The sequence below is a fragment of the Ochotona curzoniae genome, unplaced genomic scaffold, assembly GCF_017591425.1.
Source record: "Ochotona curzoniae isolate NIBS_2020 unplaced genomic scaffold, NIBS_Ocur_1.0 scaffold_3890, whole genome shotgun sequence".
Lineage (NCBI taxonomy): Eukaryota > Metazoa > Chordata > Mammalia > Lagomorpha > Ochotonidae > Ochotona > Ochotona curzoniae.
In genome coordinates this window covers 36,296,670-36,309,120 of record NW_024467115.1, presented here as the reverse complement: position 1 = coordinate 36,309,120, position 12,451 = coordinate 36,296,670, and positions in this window count along the sequence as shown.

The window sequence follows — 12,451 nt, the reverse complement described above, 5'->3', positions numbered from 1 at the left end:
CTGGCTTGAAGACCCCATAATTCAAGCCTGTCGTGTCAGGTCCTTATTCTATCCTGTTTTCTATATTCCACCCTCCGCAGGAAGTGGTCTAGGGCCTTATCTTTTGAGCATTTACTTAATTTTTTTCATTCTACCAGGTGCTATAACTACACAGAAAGGATTTTTTTAAGTTTCTGCTAATTCACTTAACCCTCACAACAACTTCCTGTACACATATTTTAATGGGGGGGAAGATGGCTTCTCTTGTCCCAGGCTGGCAGCCAACAAAAGGGAAAATCAGGGTTTGAGTGTGGGGCTCCTCTACCCTGACAAGCTTCCCAACACGGCCATGGCGGGGACCTGAGCTGTCTCTAAAACTGAAGACTCTTGGCATCAAAATGAGTGAAGCTTGTCTTTGAACTGAGATAATACCAAAGAAACTACTGGCTTTCAAGTCAAATCCCATAGATGTCAAAGCAGTCTTACCACATAAGACCATTTTTCCTGTGTTTTCAATATACAAAGCACACCAAAGCACAGAAAGGAACTGAAGAACTCTGCAGCCCAAGATGAGATTAGAACAATGGGCCAAAATCAGGGGGCTGTCACTGTGGCATGGAACGTTAAAATGCTGCCCACAGAGCTGCCATCCCACATGGACACTGGTTCTAGCCCTAGCTGCTCCACTTCCTATCCAATTTTCTGCTAATGCATCTGGGAAAATAGCAGGAGATGGTCCAAATGCTTGTGGCCCTGCATCCACATGGGATCCTGGCTCCTACTTTCAGCCTGACCCAAGCCCAGCCAGTGACCGTGGCCATTACCCCTACCCCCACGCAATAATTCTGTCATTCAAATAAATAAAACTCTAAAAATAAAATCCCTCTCTTTAAAAAAGTCTCAGATCCTTTGACGAAAACAACTCATTTTCAAGAAGAGAAAGCATTGGGGATTTTTATAACTTCTTACAGGAAATTTCCATGCATTGGCTCTAAATTTTATTTTTTGTTCAAGGGCCCAGTGTGGTTTTGTATTGAAAACTTCCTAGGAAAACGAGAGCCACTTTCACACACTGAGTCATGGTTTTGCTCTGACTGGGTGAGAGTCCGTGTCCTCAGACTTGGCTAGACAGAGACCCGCCGCCCTCCAGAGCAGGAGACAGGCGGTCAACAGCATCTCTGCTCCTTTGGCAGGAAATGGGGAACACCAAGAACCTGCTGTTCCACGCATTAGCCTCCGACTAAAGAGCAACGTGGCATAAGAAGAAGGCTTGCTCCGGAGGCCAGCCGGGTTCCTCCCCGTCTGGGAGAGTTTGTGGGGCACCCTGAGATAAGAGGCTGGAGGCTCCCCCCACCAAAAAGCAAGCAAGCAAGCAAGTTTACAAAAGCAAAATCCAATCACAAACACACCTATTGATCTACAACAGGAAATAAAATCCCAAGTTAAAAATTTAACAAGGCTCACAAAATGCCAACTTCCTCCTCCCAAAGTCACGTGTTTTTATTAACTGCCTGACATCTTTCTGCAATGCCCCCTTTAGTTTTTGGGGTTTTGTTTGTTTGTTTGTTGGCTGCTTATCCTTTTAAATTACTTCTTTCCAAAAGTACGGGTTCTAAAATATTTTCTCTGGAAAGAATGAAATTGTTTTTATTTTAGCTTGGTTAAAACACGCAGGTCCCTTCAAAGTGAGTAATTCAGAATGATTGGTTTTAACGTCGGATGATTGGTTTCCTCACGCCAATAGTTAGGGTTGCTGTGGAAGCTGGGGAGATAGCTGCCAAAGGCTTTCCCTGGATGAGCTGTCAGATCTGGGAAGAATGTCCAGAACCACCTTCTGGTTGCCATTTTTCAAGCTTTATTCAGAAGTCAAGTATGTTCACCCACATCCTGCTAAGGCTGGGCTTTGGAGGAAATGCTCTTACCAAAGTACTTGGTACAAGCTAGGTTATCAGGCACCATGACCTTGCTCCTCCCCAGGGCAGCTGCTAGTTATCTGTCATGTGCAGATCACATAAACAAATCCCACAGCTGTGGTCTGCCCAGCCAAAAGTGCCTTTGATAAAATGCTAATCCCCAAGCTGATAGTACCCAAAGGAGGATGTGGGCTTCGTGGGAGAGCTCCTAGAAGGGTGCCCCACCCATCCTTCCATCGAGAGAGGATGCGATGAGAAGGAGCTGCCAGCACCTTGCTTCTTGGACTCCAAAGCTGGGAGATAACCACCTGTGTGCTTTGCACGCCGTCCAGGTTTTGAAGGGCAGCCAAGTGGACCAAGACACTGAAGCCAAGTGATGCATCTCCTCAAGTCGAGGTTTCCCTGGAGAAGGTAGCCATTCTTAAAGATATGCAGTCTTAACATTTCTCACAAACAGGGCAAAGCTATGCGACTACTTGGACCCATTTTGACATCTCCCCAAGCCCTAGTCAGGGCCCATGCCACACGAGAGGCTCTGAGCTCCAGCTGCGTTTGTTTCCCAGATGTTACTAGCTCTGAATTCCTTAGCGTTTGCACCCTTGGTCTACCACAGACCTCCAGTGAGACGCACATGCCCAACCTCTTAAACCCCGCACCTGTTCTGCAGGATCAGTCACAGGCTGTGGAGTACACTGTGGAGAATAGCGGAACCAACTCCGTGAGTAATGTCCTCATACATTTGCTTGTCTATTTCTCCCAGCTACACTAGAAATACACACACCCACAGCACCCCCTGCGTCACATATATGCTGAGAGAAACTCTGAGACGAGCAGCAGCTCAGGGAATTTCCTCAGGTCAACCTCGCCCCTCAGGATGGACATGTCCAACCATGAACCTGCTCTTGGGTCTGCAATGAGCAGCGTTGGCCCAACCAGGCCCTGTGGATCCTGATGTCTCATTTTGATTCTTTCCTTTGCATCTGTTACCTTAGCCCATATAGGTCAATGTCTTTAATCCTTCCTCCACATTCTGGGAGCATTTCTCAGGTTAGTTCTTTCTTTAAATTTTTATTTTTAATGTTTTAATGCTCATCCATGTGGGCCCTCGATTAGGGTGAAGGTTGTCAAGGCATGGAGGAATGTGGGTGGGACAAACATTTCAGTTGCTTTCTCTCTCTCTCTCTCTCTCTCTCTCTCCCCGCTCCTGTGTTCATAAAGGTAGGAAGGGGAAGGGGCCTTCATCAGCACCCAGGGGTGAAGGATGGTCATTGGTGATGCCTTAGGGACCCTGATGTGGGGAAGAATGCTCCAAGGGTGTTACTTGAGTAGTTTTGAGTGTTCTCAGACATCATTAGTCTCATTGCTCCAAGGTTGAGAAAATCCTTCTAAGGTCTATTGGCTGACCAAGTTCACCTCAGTGCATCCACAGACCCAGACACTTGCTACAAAACTTGGCCAGGAGAGTCGTCCACCTATTCAGCTTGCCATCCTCTGACAAGGCACTTGATGTCCTCTGTTGACCTAGATGAGCCAATATGTCTCCCATATGCATCTGGGCATGCCATCCACTGCACAGGCATCAGCGACTGAGACCCAGGCCTAATGCATGCACTCCAAGGTTGAATCACATATGTTGTGATTTTCCCTCTGCCTGAAGTTTGAGTCCAGTGATCTACCTGGAGAGTCCCCCAAGAAACCTCACTTGAGGTGACTTCACATCTAACTCCTGTGTGTGTCAGCCAGTACACGGGCAGGTTGGGTCCATCACCTGCACCAGCCAATGCACACACCAGTGGAGGCAGCTGCCTGGTCAGTTCTTCCGCTAGCCCCATCCCTCACACAAACTGATGGGTGCTGCAGCTTAGCCCAGCCCATTCCACAACTCATCCATTCTGCACACCCGTGGGCACTGTGGCTTAGCCCAGCCCATTCCACAACTCATCCATTCTGCACACCCGTGGGCACTGTGGCTTAGCCCAGCCCATTCCACAACTCATCCATTCTGCACACCCGTGGGCACTGTGGCTTAGCCCAGCCCATTCCACAACTCATCCATTCTGCACACCCGTGGGCACTGTGGCTTAGCCCAGCCCATTCCACAACTCATCCATTCTGCACACCCGTGGGCACTGTGGCTTAGCCCAGCCCATTCCACAACTCATCCATTCTGCACACCCGTGGGCACTGTGGCTTAGCCCAGCCCATTCCACAACTCATCCATTCTGCACACCCGTGGGCACTGTGGCTTAGCCCAGCCCATTCCACAACTCATCCATTCTGCACACCTGTGGGCACTGTGGCTTAGCCTAGCCCATTCCACAACTCATCCATTCTCCTGCACACTCGTGGGTACTGTGGCTTAGCTTACACACACCAGTGGAAGCAGCAGCCCAGCAAGAGAGTTCCTAAAGTTACTGTACCAGGGGCCAATGCAGTAGCCTAGCAACTTAAGACCTCACCTTGTGTGCACCGAGATCACATATGGGTGCCAGTTCTAATACCAGTGGTCCATGCAGCTCCTGCTTGTGGCCTGAGAAAGCAATCAAGGACAGCCCAAAGACTTTGAACCCTGCACCCACATGGGAGTCCTGGAAAAGGCCCCAGGTTTCCTGGCTTCAGATTGGCTCAGCTCCAGCCATTGCTGCTGCTTTGGGAGTGAATCAACGGATGGAGGATCTTCCTCTCTGTATCTCCTCCTCTATATATATCTGAATTTCCAATAAAAAGAAAAGAAAATTTCCCTACCAGGCCTGCTCCCAGCCCTGGATCTTACACATGCCAATGGGTGCTGCAGCCCAGTCTGACATGGCCTGGCCTCATTGTCAGCTTTCACTGGCAGATGCTGCAGCGTAGCCCAGCCTGGCCTACTCCCAGCCAAGACCCTCATGTGAAGTAGCACATATTGCAGCCTAACCAGGCTAGGCTGCATCCCAGCCTAGCTTTTGCTCATGTCAGTGTGTATTGCAGACTGGTCCAGCCCAGCCAGCCTCTAGGCCACATGTACACCGACAGGTACTGTAATCCAGCCTAGGGAATTTCCCAGCCTTCCCCCAGCCACAACCCTCATGTTTACCAATGGGAGCTGCAGCCTGACAGGGCAGTGCCCAAAGTTCTCCTGCCAAATGCATTCTCAGCCCCAGATCTTGGCCTGCTGGTAGGTGCTTCAACTCAGCCTGGCTTGGCCTGCCCCCAGTCTTAGCTTTCACCAGCAGGTGTTTCAGCCTAGCTGAACCTGGTGCTCACCATACCCTTCCTGATTCTTGCACATGCCAGTGAATGCTGCAGGTTGGCCAGCCCAGCCTGCCCCCAGACCCAACCCACACACATGCCAGTGAGTGTTGCAGCCCTGCTTGTCCTGGTCTTTCCCTAACCCCAGATCTTGTGCTCCCCAGCTGGAGCTGTAGCCTAGCAGGGGAGTTCCCCAAGTTCCCTTACCAAGACCACTTCCAACCATAGATCTCACATGTGCCAGCAGGTGCTGCAATATTGCTTCGCATATTGATCTGCCCTCAGTCTCAACTTTTGCATGTGTGCTGATAGATGCTGCAGCCTGGTCCTACCCTGTCTTCTCCCAGCCCCAGCACCTGCAAGTATTAATGAGTTCTGAAGTCCAACCTGGCTTGGCCATCACCACCCCCAGCTCTTGAGCAAATCAGGTGATGCTACAGTCCCAAAGAGGTGAGCCCACAAATCTCCTACAGAATCTGCACCCAGATCTGGTTCTTTTGTGTTCCTGTGGGTGCTGTGCCCAGCCTGACATGGCCCATCCCGTGACCCAATACTCATAGGCACATACTGTGGCCAAGCCAGCCCAGCATGTTCCCTAGCCCCAGCTTTTCGCATGTACCAGCAGGTAGCAGGCAATGCTGCTTAGCCCAGTTCAGTCTCCCACATGCATGAGTGCCCTGCCCTGACCCAGACATGTCCTCCAGTTTCCTCCTGTAAACCATTCCATCTCAGCTCCCTTGCTACATGCAAGTGCAATGACCCAGTCTATGGAAACACCTCAGGAATCACTCCTCCCCTATGAAACATACCCTCAGCTGCCCCTACTCCAACACATCCCCAGACTCCCTTCCCTGGCCATCCACAGCCCCACTACCACACAGCAGCGCTAGCATACCCAGGGGTCAGGACAGCGTGTCTGGCCAGGTGTCCCTACATTCCTCGCATATCTTATAAAAACTGAATAGGTAATTTTGCTGGCATGCTGGTATAGTTAACACAGATTTGGCATTAACCAAGCCCAGAGTGCCTGCCAGGTACTAGCTGTGTTTCTCCCAGCAGTGTAACACTTGCCTAAATACAAGGCAACCTAGGCAGTTGTCTATAGCTGGGGCAGGTTGGTTCTTTCAATCCCTGAATTGACATGTGACATTCTCTCTAATGGATTCAATGCTGTTACTGCCTCTTTCTTTTTAGTTGCTTATTTCATGATATTCTGCATCATAATCTGGGTCCTCAAAAATCCTCAGATTTTTCTCCTATTTAGGGACTCACCCTTGAGGCATTCTCTTCCTCTGAAGGTCCCCTGCCCCCACTTCACTCCATAGAGCCAACTCCTACCACTTCCCACAGGAGTTCACGAGTGCTGCTTGTGCATGGACTGTCATCCCTCGCAGTCAGGGTGCTGCCTTTTTAATCTGCAGGTGCATTTTCCCGGCCACTCTCTGTTCTCATTCACAATGGGCCTCAGTAGCATCGCTGGGGAAGCCATGCAGTTTCTCCATTAGAGATCTGTCTTCTTCCCACTGCTCATAAGCATGCTCCCTTCCTCCTGCTAATGGGAGTTCTCACAGGCCTCCTGCAGCTCCTCTTTCTCCCTCACCCTCCTCCTCCACTTCTCCTTCGGTGAGGCGCACAGAGGCAGCCCTGGTGCCAGCCCGTACACACACACCCCACCTGCCCTGGGCCTCTCTGGCTCCTCAGCTGCCTTATATGTTCATCTCCCTTTCAAGCTAAGGCAATCTGTGATGCCCAGCTCTGTCCCTGGTTCCCATCTGCTTTGTTCTTCTAGGCCACGTCTACTGCCTGCCAGCTGGGGCATTGATCTAAAAACGAGGTGCTCCCCAGGCCTGTCTTTATAAATGAACCCCAGGGATAAGGACATAGGAGCTCATTTCGGCAAGAAACCTTCAGCACATGCTGAAGCCATAATTCAGTTCTGTATTACATCAGTTTCTGACTGAGGAGGCCTAAACACTGAGGACTAGTCACTAACAATCGCAGATGTGGCACAAGCATTACCCACGTGTCAGACACCAGCAGGGCCGTGCGAAGGCACTCAGCAAAGCCAGCAAGGAAACATTGGCTGTGTCTGGTTCTAAAATAACAACAAAATAAGACCAAAAAAAAAAAAAGAATACTTTACATTTTGCCTGGGTCACATGGCTGGGAAATGCAACAACAGGAGTTGTTGGTGTTTGAGTTCCAACACCTCTAACCCCTGACCCCACCCACCCAGGGTTCAGTGCACCTACACACATTTGTCCAATATTCTAGAAGCTGACTCTTGAACCTTTCTACAGTGCATTCACCTTCTATTTGGCCTACTTTGTAATTGTGATTTATTCATAAACATTTTTTAAGTGTTTCCTTAATGCAAGGAGTAGTATTTGCTTACTAAATGCTAATAAAGAATTAGTGACACCTTGTGGCACCTATTAGTTCATGTGCTATTGCTACCCATTTTCACTTGTTATTTGAAGGCCTTATGTGTCTCACTCTGAAGCTAAGATGAGCAAAACTTCTGAAAAGAATCATCCATGGTTACACACTCTTACTTCTGAAACTAGATTTCCCTCTGCAATGACCCTGTGTGGGCTTCAGTTCCCACCTCTTCACAGAAAGCACTGTGTGTCAAGTTCACAAGTCACTCCCATGTTCACACACCCAGGGGTTACTTCTCAATTATCATCTTAACCTCTCACTCTAGTTGTTCCTAAACCCATTGGTTTCAATAAGCCCATTCCATTTCCCTTCTGTCTTCTGTCTTTACAACCCACTAAACTCTCCTGGATTTCAGATTTATTTCACTAGCTCTGAGCTTTCCCAATGAACTTGGTTCATATGTCTACCCTGCCAACTTGATGTATGCTGGTGGCTACACAATAGTAACTCAAAACTAATTTATTTTTATTGGAAAGTTGGAGTTAGAGAGAAGGAAAGACACAGGGAGAGCAAGCGAGCGAGCGAGAGAGATCTTCCATCCATTAGTTCACTCCCCAAAAGGCCGCAATGGCCAAAGCCAAAAGCCAGGAGCAAGGGGCTTCCTCCAGGTCTCCCTTGTGGTTGCAGGGGCCAAAAGACTTAAGCCATCCTTGGCTGCTTTCCCAGGCCGTTTCAGCAGGGAGCTAGATCAGAAGCAGAGCGGTCAGGACATGAGCTGGTGCCACAGGCAGAGGCTAACCTACTACACCACAGTGCTGCACATCCCCCTTCAATTGGTGCACACCTCAATTGGTGTCTCAGTCTTCTAATAATTCAGATCATCACCCTTCCTAAAGACCCTTCAATGGTTCCTAACTCCTCCACCCTACAAGACCTTTCTGATTAGACTCCTTGCTACTTCCAAGGGCTTCTGAATCTCACTCCCAAGCCCTTCCTCCCTCTAGCAGTTTGTTCCATCCACTCCAGCCCCCTTTCTGCTCCTCGCCTAGGAGCAGGGCCTCAGCCACCACCTTCCACCAGGACGGCTGGCCCCCCAAATCTCATATGGCTGGTTCCTTCCATGCCACACAGGTCTTCCTCCATTTAATAGAAGCTTGTTGGGCTTCTCCTCCCATTTCCTATAAAGCAGCTACTTAGCTATGGCTTGCCACCACACTTGGCTTTTGTTTGTATCGTAACTCTAATCATACCAGGATTTTTCTTTTCTTTTTGGGTTTATGTGCCTACTATCTGCTTCTCTACACTGAGATGAACACTTCATCTAATCCTAGCTCTTAAAGTAGCAGCAACTGGGCCCGGAGCAATAGCCTAGTGGCTAAATTCCCACTTTGCACCTGCTGGATCCCATATAGGTGTGGTATCCCAGTTGCTCCACTTCCCATCCAGCTCCCTGCTTGTGGCCTGGGAGAGCAGCAGAGGACAGCCCAAAGCCTTGGCACCTGGAAGAAGCTCCTGGCTCCTGGCCAAGATCAGCTCAGCTCTGCTGTTGTGGCCACTTGGGGAGTGAACCAGCAGACAACAGATCTTTCTCTCTGTAATCTGACTTTCCAATAAAAATAAAACTAAATCTTAAAAAAAATCAGCAACATATGTTGAATAATGAACTACTATAATTTTATTATATATAAGCTCATCATATATATATTAATATATATAATATAAAATTTTATATATATTAGGGCCCAGGATCCAGGATCAGATGTGGACTTGAGTCTTGCTCTGTTACCTACTTAATGTGTGACTTCATTAAGTTACTTTAACTTCTCCAAATTTCAGTTCCTTTATAAGTTAAATTGGGATAATACCAACTGACCTCATGGGGTCACCCTAACAATGAACAGAAATCATCTTATGTAAAGCACTTAGCATAGTGACTGCTACACCAGAAATTCCAGTAATTATTAAGAAATATTTAAGTTATTGCCAATCTGCCTTTTCACCTCTGACAAATACTAAACCATCCTTGTTCCTAGACAAGGCCAGCCCCTCCATTTGTGCACAAGAGCCTTCCTCGCTACATCATTCCATCAACTCTGCTCTCTCCATGGAGCTATTCCTCTAAACATATACACAGTCAATGCTATGAAAAACCATCCAGCTCTCTCTCGATCCAGCCCATTTTCCTTTGGCAGCCAAGCTCCTTGAATCACAAATCTCTCTGCTCCCATCTCAATCCAGTGTAATTGAACTTGTTCCTCCATGACTCCGCAGAAGGTGCCCTTTCCAGATAACCAATGCCTGCCATGTTGGCACATTAATGTCCTTGTCTTGCTTGGCCTGTGCAGTGCAGGACACAGCTGACCACTTCCTTCTCCCATAAACACTTTTGTCACACGAGGCCCAGATGCCCAACATTTTCTGCCATCTCTTTGGCCCACTGCTGGTTAATCCTCATATTTTCAACCAGGAAACATCAAAATGCTCGTGGTGTTGTCTTTACCTTCCCTTAGTAATCTCATCAAGGGCATTGCTTTAAACACCGTGTACGCCATTATCTATCTCAAACATTACATAGATAAATAAAAGCCCATCTAGATTTTCAGAACTAATCCATCTCCTGAAACTCTGGAGTCCTATAATCAACAGTGTACTGCACATGTCTACCACAACAGTATGTCTCAAGCTTAATGTCCCAAACGGAGCTTCAGATGCTTCCCAAGGCAAAACTTTCCCAAGGGGTAAGCATTTGCTGTAGTGTTTAACATGCAGTCCTATGCAAATATTGTTCTGATTGAAGAGAAGCAGTCACTGTTAGAAGCCATGCCAGGGTTGTTCTCCGCACACAACTTGGAGAAATGAAGATCATTGAGAAGGCGGCCTGACACCTGCTTGGCTTTCATCCTGGACTATTTGCTGAATTCTAGACTGTGAGGGCATGAGAATCAAGAAACAAAGTGCCAAATGGCTAACAGGCTAAGTAATTAGGTAGGAAACATGGAATGAGCTCTCAGCACCAGCCTCACATGTACTGCTGAGATGGGGTCTGTCTCTGCCTCTCAAGTTAATGATATTCTTTAAAGCCCTAAGTTGGCCCTGGCACAAGGCACAGGGGATTCAATTCACCACTTATGACACCAGCATCCCATAGCAGAGTGTGTGTTTGAGTCCTGGCTGCTCTGATACCCCAGGGAGGTAATGGAGGATATAGGCCAGGTGCTTCTGCCCCTGTCACCCACAGGAGACCAGGATGGAGCCCCTGGCTGCCAGCTTTGGCCTGGCTCAGACTTTGATATTTCACCATAGGGGAGTGAGCCAACAGGTAGAAACACCCTTGAGCACGCTCTCACAATCTCACTCACTCTCTCTCCCCCTCAATCTCCCTCTACCTTTCAAATAAGTAGATCATTTTTTTAAAAAAAATCTTTGTTTTTTTAATTTGAAAGTCAGATTTACAGAGAAAGAGATCTCCCACCCACTGGTTTATCCCCAAATGGCCACAATAGCTGGATCTGAACCAATCTGAAGTCAAAGTCAGTAGTAGCCAGGAGCTTCTTCCAGGTCTCCCACTTGTGTGCAGGGGCCCAAGGACTTGATCCATCCTTTGCTTCTTTCCCAGGTCATTAGCAGCTAGCTGGATTGGAAACTGGGGAGTGAACCAACACCTGTATGGGGTGCTGGTGCTGCCAGCAGATTAGCCTGATACACCACAGTGCTGGCCTTATACATTTTTTTCTTTAAGTCCTAAACTAAAGGCATTAGAATATTGATGAGCAGTGGAGCCTGGGGGCGGAGCTAAGGTGGTTCTCATGAAAGCCAAGACAGGCCAGCCTCCCTCTGCTTTCTGACAGGGCCCTTCCGCCAGCTGAGTTCGCTCTCCCCACATCATGCTGTGCGGTGCCTCCAGACTTCTCCAGCAAAGACACCACAGGCTTCATCCACAAGGCATCCCGATCTGGTGTGAACCTCCACAACCATGACGTAAGTAAACTTGTCATTAAGTCAGCGCCTCTCAAGTACTCCACTGCTGTCTACGCCAACACAGTCTATCACTTTGCATGCTCAACCCACCAGCCTAGGAGGGATTTTCTAATCCAGTGGTGTCCAGCTTCCACTCCAGGCAGTTTTTAACTCCCAAATAAAGCAGGCACAACCCTCAGCCATACTTCATCTGCTAACCCTCTCCTCTTTACCCTTGCTGTTCTGCCCATCCTTGCCTTCTTATCCCTACCCTCCAACACGCCTGCTTTGTCCCCCATCCCAGCAGAACCTTGCACGTGGCTGCCCAGTGCTGGAATGTTCTGCCGAATAGTGTCACTCCTTTACCTCCTTTGTGTCTTTACTCAAATGTCACCTCAGTGAGGGTTCCCTGACCAGTCTAAATCGCGAGGCCCCTTCTGTCCAACCTTTGTCCCACCTAAGGCACACACGTTTTACTCACTTATCCTGTTTTTATAACTCCTTCACTAGGATAAAAGTTAGGTAAAGACCATCATAACCTGTTGTTTTCCTCTTCACTGACGTGTCTTCAGCAGCGGGGCGGGAAGAGGTACGGAAAGGAAGTGCTTGGCTCACAGCGGATCTAAAAGATGATTTGCCGCCAGGATCACTGAGTTTCAGACCGTGCAAAGTCCAGAGACAATCAGCTGTCAGGGATTACCAGCCAGGCAAAAGGCCTAGCAGACTAAAACCGTTAGCAGACTGAAAGGTACAGGTGTTGCTACCCTGAGTGTGATACTGAGAACGGCAGACGTGAGATGGCTCTGGGAGCGCAGAACGAGAGAAATGGGCTGCGATTAGAAATGCATGGAGAACCCCCAGTGGCTACCAGCTTCCTCCGGAATTCCAACTATGGCAGGCACGGCACCCACTCACCCACCCGACACCTGCTCTCCTGGCAGATTTGGTTCCTGTCCTCCCGCTCAGTGCTGGACTCTCAGTGGAATTCAGCA